We start from the raw sequence: 9,135 nt of genomic DNA, 5'->3' as shown, positions 1-9,135 counted from the left end.
TCATTCGTATGAATTCATACGAATTGGCCAATTCGTAAAATATGTGCGATTTTGCAAAAAACGTACTAATTCGTACGAGTCAGGTCGTATGAATTCGTACGAATAAGCCACCTCGTAGAATTTGTACGTTTTCCCGTGCGACAGATAGGCTACATAAAAAAAAAAAGAAGAAAAAAAGGATGTATCAGCATTGGATATTGGCCATATTATATTGGAGATTATTTTTTTTTTTTTTCATTTATCCATATCAACAAATCAATTAGCATGCTAATTTCCCCTATTAGATTTGGCATTATCTTATCCTCACTAAAAAACAGTAATAATTTAATAACACAAATATCATTTGGCAAATCTCATAATGAATATCCATTTTCATACTGTACTTTATAATGCTGTAATGCTTAAATTCACTTGTAGCATTTACAATGATTCATTTTTATTTATTTATTTGTGTGTGTGTGTGTGTTTTAATATATTTAGTCATTGATTAGTTCTCAGCCATAACAGAAAAATAATCATGCAGAATTTTAGTATTAGTGCACCCTTAGCAAAAAATTAAAAGTAAAGTATGTTAGCCTAGCAGATGAAACCAAGACATATTTACTTTTTTTTTTTTTTTTTGTCCTTTTGGTATTTGCCAGTAAAATTGACACTTTCATTGCATGAAAAACAGAGTGGGCTACATTTCCAAAAAACATTTTAAGTCAATCGAATAGAGACCAATTGTACGGTTTCTAATTACTCTTACAATGATTTTGGGAAACGCATGGTTGTTCTGCAAAATTTCACCTTATGTGTTTCAAAGAAAACGAGAAATTCATGCGGGTTTAAAATTACATGAGGGTGAGTAAATGATGACAGATATTTCATTTTCTTCCATCAATTGTTTCCAACGCTCTGAGATAGAAAGTGTGTGATTGCATTGTATGAGTGATATCTGAACTGCATTTCACGCTTCTGCTGGCCCAGACTTATCTGTGTCTGGTGTGTGCTGTCGTGGGCCAAAGGGTAATGACCCAGTTGAGTTGCTCTCACCCTTGACTGGTCCTACCGGGAATGAGACAGCCAGTCAAGAGGTTTAGAGAGAGAAAGTGAGAGATCTGTATAAACCGTTAAATTGAGTTCCAAATGATAGTTCGGGAGGAGCATGTTCATATAATCCCACCAATCACAACACGAAGGGCGTATAAACACTCAATTTGGCAATTGAGTTGAGTTTCATGCTCCACTGAGGACAGAAATCCAAACATGTTTACCCTCTTTCATTGCTTATCCGATATAACTTGAACATTTCATTGTCTTGTCTAAAAATGCTATTTTCAACACTTTTAGCAACCCTTTTTTTATTATTCTCTCTCAGTTTGATTAAAGCTGAAATCTGAAATAAAACTCATTATGCCTTTGGCAGTGATGGGAACAATGCCCCTAGACTCATCACGTCTTGTCTTTTTGTTTGTATCGCACAATCACGTGCACACATTCAAGGTCTGTTTCCACTCCTCAAACTAAAATAGTTTCAGGGGCCACAGTAAGTAACTGAATAGTTCACCCAAAAATGAACGTTGTCACACTCATGTCATTCTAAACCTGTATGTATAGCCTGTCTTTTAATTGAACTCATAAGATGTGTAACTATGCTATTTTTCATTTCCAAGGACAATTGCAACTAAAGCTTCAAAAAGCACTTAAAATCAGGAATTAACGAAGTACGTGGCTCTAAATTAATTTGAATAGATTTAGTAGCTCTTACGGATTTAGGAGAGCCTTTTATGGATTGAGTGAGTTCATTCCGCCATACCGATTCAAACCAGTAAACGAGTCTTTTTGAACAATTCATTAAAATAACCGGTTCACAAGAGTCATTTGTTAGGAATCGGACTGTTTCGTTGTTCCCCTCAACGCAAGAGACATGTTTTCATGTGATTATTTCTCGGTTCACTGTGTTTTATCGAAATACATAGTTCAGACAGCAAACCATAGAATGTAAAAAAAAAAAAAGAAGAAGAAGAAGACGCATTCGGTGCCGCAAACACGGGCTAATTGTGCTTTTCTCCTTTGAATTAGCTTCGTGGAAAATTCACCATTTCATGGACGGAAGAAATTCAAACAAATACGGAACAACACGAGGGTGAGTAAGTTAGCTGACATAATTTTCATTTCTGGTTCATCTTTTGGAGTTTATGGGAATTATGACTATGAGATCTATGAAATTAAATCAGAATGAATCTAGGGCCTGAAAAGACCAGGTGTAAATGCATTCCGAAACGTATTCGAGACGGATTAAAAAATCTGATCATTCAAACCAGTTCAGGAGGAGGTTTGAGACGATGTAAAAAAAAAAAAAAAAAAAAAACATTTGTAAACCTTGCCCGCGTTATATTAACTTATAATTTATTGTCATCAGTATCCACTTGACTAATCTTTCTCACGGTTTTCTGGTAAACAACAAGAATGTGTTGTAAAAAAGAGCACTTTGGTATAGTGAAAGTGGGTAGGCCTACATTATTTATTATATAGGCCTATATATATATATTTTTTTTTTTTACTTTCTAGAAACTGAAAGAGAAGTTGGAGTGTTTATTTGGCTGCATCACCTGTGAGGTGTATGTTTTTACTGTAATAAGCCTGTGGAGGAGTGCTTCCATTAAGCATTACCACATGCTGTAAAGCTGTCACAGCCTGCCTCTGTTTTATGGCTCTCTAAATATGGCTGGCCCATTCCTGCTAACAGCCCAATGAGGCCATAATCACCGCCTCCATGTTCTGGTCTTATGACACAGCTACTGGCCCTTTTTACTGGCTGCTGCAAAGTCTCTCTGCTTTATTTGCCACCTCATAAAGCATGCGGCCAGCCCACAAGAGCTGAACACACACACACACACACACACACACACACACACACACACACACACACACACTTATGGAAATTTACAATGCAACCTTCATTGTGGACATTATGGTGACATCAAAGAAGAGTCCATTTTGAATATAAACAAGATAATGGTGATTAGGTCTGTTTATTCTACCTATTCCTGTTTTGATACTGAGAATCGTCACCAGTTTTCTCCCCTCTAATGACGGCGCTGACTGTGAATTCAGATATAGCCTACTCTTTTCACATACTGTTTTTTCACATACCTACAATGGGGAAGTAGGCATATTCAGATCCTAGACAGCAACATAATGTCGGCCCAGATCCGGCCCACATCTGGTTCACATGGATTCCACACGTACCAGATGTGGGCCGGATCTGGGCGGACACTATGTTGCTGTCTGGGATGCAGCCTGTTTGTCTTTTGAACGATTCATTAAAAAATAAGCGGCTCATAAGAGTTATTTGTGGTGAATTGAAATAGTGTAAAAAAGTGCTTTCTTGTTATTAATTTGGACTTTTCGGTAATGCTTGGGACACACTGAACGAATAGCTGAAACATCTGAACTGAACACACTTACAGACTGTTTCCATCGACTGCTGCAGATTTTAAAGTCTGTGAACACTACCTGAACGCGACTCGGTGTGTTTGGGCATGATCAGTCGTAAGTATCAAATTGCATTCATAATCGGCCTTACAGTCGTTAAGTGTGTCCCCGGCTTTAAGTTGTGTGAGATAGTTGTGGAATCAGTGAGTTCACTCTTCAAAGCAATTTAAACCGGTATTTCCTAAAAAAAATTTGTCTTTTGAATGATTCATTAAAAAGGGACGTGAAAGTTGGATCAAAGGTAAATACTTTTTGTTATGGGTTTGTTCGAATCAAAAACTTATAGTTTGAGTGAAACATTTTTTCAAGTCATAAGCATCTTTTGCATCAAATCCCAAAGTGCAGCAAATAAATACACTTGGATAGCTTTGAGCATATGCAGTATGTGAACATTGGGCTGTCAGACAGGACTGACCCACCTGCAGGCTTTTCTCCCAGCATGCTCAGTCGGTGTGCAGGTCAATCAATCAAACGTGCACATGCCATAACTGTTGGAAGCATCTCTAATCACGCCGGAGAGGCTTCCACTTGACCTGCTTGCAGAGATGACAGAGATTTTCTCAAGTGTTTGGTTCCTTTTGCATGAAGCCAACTGAGCCCACAGAGAGGCAGAGAGAACCGTGCACACTCCCAAATCGCTCCCATCAGCACCATGGCAACAAGTCTTAAGTTTATTGCATCTAAGAAAACTTAATTGCCTATTTCATGAAGAGTGATTGAGATATTGTGTGAAAAATGCCACTTAGGAACCCTGCGACACAATCAGAGGTGACAAACAGAAAATGGCTGCCTTTTGAGCACAGATGTAACATTGCATGCATTTAGTTGTGAAAGGTGTACTTTAAATGTTTCTAGTGTTAGAGAAGTAACATGGTGCTAATTCTTTTTTTTTTTAAAGTGACCCCTCCCCCATTTAAATAAAGAAAGATTATAGTTTCATTTTTACATTTAGACCATTGTCATCATACAGTAACACTTACTTAGTTTTACTAATAATTATTATTTCAGCATTTTATTATTCAATTATAAATTAATTTATATGATTTTTTTTTTTTACATTAATTTAAGGATTTTTAATAATTTAACATGGTTAAATCATTTTAATATCAATGTTATATATTATAAAAACAATTATCGGCTTTTAGCGGTATCGGACTGAATTTTCATAGCATTCCTAATTGAAACTTAAAATAGAAGGAGACATTACATTGTTAGCTAGTCCATAAATTAAGTTGTAATGCTGTAAATGAATACTATATAGTTGCAGTGTTAATTTTTTTAATAAGCAGTTTGTTTTCTCTGTTGTAACGGAGGAAGCATAATATAAATCATGCCAACATAAATCAACATTTCTTATTATTACTGCAAAATAAAAGTCCTGATCGCCCGGCCTCAGTTTAATTTGCAATAATAACCGGCTGAAAGTAAGTTATGCCTTACGTTTTCGCCTCTGACAATATGAAAAACTAGTTTATACACATTGTTCTGTTGGCTGAATGAAAACGGTTTTTAATCTGCAAAGTACTGGCTGGGCGGTTGGGCATTGATATTTCAGTTCAGGGGCCAAGTTGTGCGGCTGAGGTGATGAAGGTGATGAGGTGACTGCATTAGTGGAGCCCGGACCCTCTCGCTGAGGTTCAATTAATCACGGCTCAGAGCCACTTGAGCAAAGCAAACACATTGTCGGGTGCGCACCGCCTTATGGTGTGCCAGATGTGGGGAGATTAACTAAGGCACCATATTAATGTAGGAAAGATGCATTTGCACACACCATAATACTCCCATACTTCACAGTTAAAACCAGAGCCGCCCTGATTTGAATATAAAACACGCAGAGGTTGCTATGTCTGCAGTGTAGGCATAAAAACTGTCCCGGCGGAGTTGAGAAATGGTTTCTTGACAGTGATACATATGCTTGCTGGTCTGACGTTCCTTTTGATGTCCTTTGGATCGAACATACAGTTTGGAAGTACTGTAAAATCTTCCGACACAACGAACGGCACCGCGTGAAGGATCAAATGTAATGGATTATTTCAACATCAGATGCGTTCCCGCCACGCTCCAATGAGAGCAGCTTGAAAGCAGGAAGAACTAAGTGAGAATCGAGCCGCCTGGCACCTGAGCTGCATCGGAAAGCAGCAGCATGGGCTCACAGAGGAGAGAGGATAGAAGACGTATATAATCTTCATGAAATGACTCAGAATGTATTTGAAACAGTTCATTGCCAATAGGGGAATTTTACAAATACCGCTGTCCATTTATCATTTTTTTTGCACTCCGCTAGCTCTGAGAGATTTCGTTTTCATCATAGCTGTAAGACCATCTGTCACGGGTAGAAAATTTTAATTGACAACAAAATTCTGTGCCAAGTTTGGAAAAGTGTAAACCGATCATATTCGAACTGTATCATATTTCATACATGGCTTTCTTCTTTTTCCACTTCATCATTAACATGATCAATAGTTTCCTGTTGTGCATGGTGTACTAGCTGTCTTCTCAAAAGTGTCTCTCACTTTTGGATTGTTCATGCTCTTTCGGAAGTAGAGGGACTTTTAAAATCAAGATTTCTGTAGGTCTATGTGGTGTTTTTAATATGCTTTAAAACTGCAATGTACCAAAAACAGTCGCAAAAATGCGATTTGTAACTGCCCAGTTCCTACTGTCACAAACACGTATAACCAATCCTGTCAACGTGCAGGCTAGGGCTTTTCTCCACTGACTTTCTATGATGTTTAAAGCGTTTCTAAGGGTGCTTTAGAAGGCAGATTCTGACTCTGAGATGGTAAACGGGAACATTGTTTGTGAGGCATTGGCGACACATTACTAGAGCTGATTGATTAATCATTAAATGTGCTGAATGTAATTGTATTTTTACTGTACTAAAGCATAAAACACTATAATATGTTTGCAGATATTTAGGAGACATGCTAAGTTCACATACTTGTTTCTCTGAAAAACAATGCTACAGCCAGTTATATTAAAACGTGGATAAATCAACTGTAGAAGTTCCCACATGTTTTGCTTTCTGTCCATTTTCTCCTCAAACCAGCTGGACTGGGGTTAGGTCTGGATTTTTAGATATATGGGGTCATTATCGTGCTGTTGGAACTCCTGATCTAGGTGTATATCCGGGGACACTGGTCTTTTGGGTTCAGAATGGCACTCACTGGTGTCACACAGTGAGAGTCCATCCATCTTTTGTCTACTTGATGCTGTCATCTCAGCTGTACTAGAGATCACAGCTGTAATCACTGTGATAAACCAAATATTTCTCCCTTCTTCCAGTCTTCATTAATCCACTGGTAGTGCTTCATGATTCAGGCAAGCCTCTTTTTCTTATTCATGTTGGTTTCATGGTTTTGACATTTTTTTATAGCATTTTCAAGAAAAGTTCAAATTTGATGAAATTTAATATGAGGGTATAGTACTTGTATCATTATTTTTTTTTTTTGAGATTAAAAGTATTTTCTACACATTAATTATTAGTTCATAATTTATTCACAAAAATAGGTTTTACAGTATTCACACCTCATGACATTTTACAACCTGAAAGAATCGGTCAAGTGTTTCCTCCGACTCCTTTTCTGCTTCTTCTTGGGTTGTTTTGCTTTGCTGACTTTTTTTTAAGCGAGGTTGTGGGTCTACTGGTAAGGTAAATGAAATCCCATGGTGTAACAAAAGTCCTTGAAGCATAAATGGTGTGGCTTATCAGCAGTGTACCACGCTTGTCTGATATGACTGTGTGCAGGTCTGCATGGATTGGGAATTGGCTGGTCAAGGTTCATGGTAACGGTAGCAGTAGTAGCGAACATGCAAGAGCAGATCTGATTCAAATCATGGGTAGTGTACTAGTACTAGATATCGTTGGCCATTCATTCAGTTCAGTTTGATTTCAGCTGGTACAGAGCATTAGAAAACAACGTGAACGTTCTTTTTTTATTATTTTTTTGTGCCAGTGTCTTAGAGGCTGCTGTGTAGAGAGGATATGTTCATAGGTGACTGCTTTTCGACCTTTTATTCATCCACTGTGAGTTTGTCGCTAGAAATCTCACTTAACACACTGATATTTTTGACAGAATACCTAGTTTTTAAGTCTGCAAGGTATTGGAACGGCTGTCCCATGACCTCAGGCTCATTTGGCTCATCACTGGCTGGTTTAAGACATTTTCATTTTTGTGCTTTTCCACACATGGATTTTTTTTTTTTTACATGAAAGTGAAGTTGTATTCCTGTATCATACCTTGAAATTGAGTTTTGTGAAAGGCTTGTGGAGATTAAAATATTTCATGGTAGGCTGACTGGATTTGATCTGCTTCAGTGTATTAAATGTGCCTGGTTGCTCTCTATATCAATTTTATTAAAGCAATAAGGCATCCATGCTTAAAATCCCTTCAACAGTTATAAAATCACTGTAAGGTTACACTTTATTTTACAGTATGCGTACTTACAGTGTAGTTACCAAAGAAAGTACTGGGAATATTAGCTAACTACCTGGGTTAGGTTTAGGGATGGGTTCAGGGTTAGTACCTAGTTAAAACCCAGTTATTGTTATTGCTATATAATAAGTACATAGTAAGTACATGCGGAACAGGACTGTAAAATAAAGTGCTACCAATTTTTATTTTATAAAACAGCAACAGCATTATCAAAAAACATTCAATTTCTTAATCATAACCATTAGCATATCATAGTTCATAGTTTTGAATGTCTATTTGCCGTTAGTTTCCAGTTCAGCTTAGAAATGTGAAAATGTATGTGTAAGGTCTTTAATTTGCCGGCACAATTAATATGCAATATTCTTACTAACGCATGGCACTTTCCACTGATATTTCCTTCAAATAGCATTGGTTAAGCTATTTGGAGTCATTCAGACATGTATTAGCTTTATTAAGTGACATGCCTCGGCACCTCTGTACAGTGTAATTGAGTGCAATGTAGAATGGCAGCTAGCCATTGCTTAATTTGTAAATGATGGGGTCCCAGAACAAGGAGCAGTGAAAGATATGACAGGTTGGTGGGGGAATTAACTGAACTGAAAAAAAGTGTCCATTAATAGGTGCATTGTCATAGCATTTCTATACAGTGGAAAAGACTTTCCCTGATGACAGCTTTGTCACATAAAAAAAAAAAAAACTATAACTATATAACTAACTATAACTATATATATATATTTATTTATTTATTTATATATTTATACATTTTTTGGGGAGATTATGCTAGACAACATTACTAATAATGGTGCATGCTAAGGCTAAATGGTAACACTTAATTTTAAGGTGACGCAGTAACACGTTACTTACTATACTAATAACAGTAAATTATGCATAATTACAAGTAACTAACATAACTGTAACTCTATAGTAAGTACAAGTAGTTAATTAATATTACTACGTCACCTTAAAATAAAGTGTAATTGGCTAATCATAAACAACTTAGCAACAGCATAGCAATGCACTAAAAACTCCATCAGGTCCACTAAAATATATTCCGGATCCAATTCTGTAGCTGCAGGATCTAGCTTGTCCTGGCAAAAATGAAGTCATGCTGCTAGCCGTGCTGGTGCAAAATATAAACGTGATTATTGCTTTACTTTTGAGTTTTCACTTTTGTTGTTCTAAATGTCGTTGCGCTTCTACTGATTCCTGTATTAAAGTG

This window comes from Rutilus rutilus, assembly GCF_951802725.1.
Source record: "Rutilus rutilus genome assembly, chromosome: 21".
NCBI classification, from domain to species: domain Eukaryota; kingdom Metazoa; phylum Chordata; class Actinopteri; order Cypriniformes; family Leuciscidae; genus Rutilus; species Rutilus rutilus.
This window is presented reverse-complemented; position numbering follows the sequence as displayed.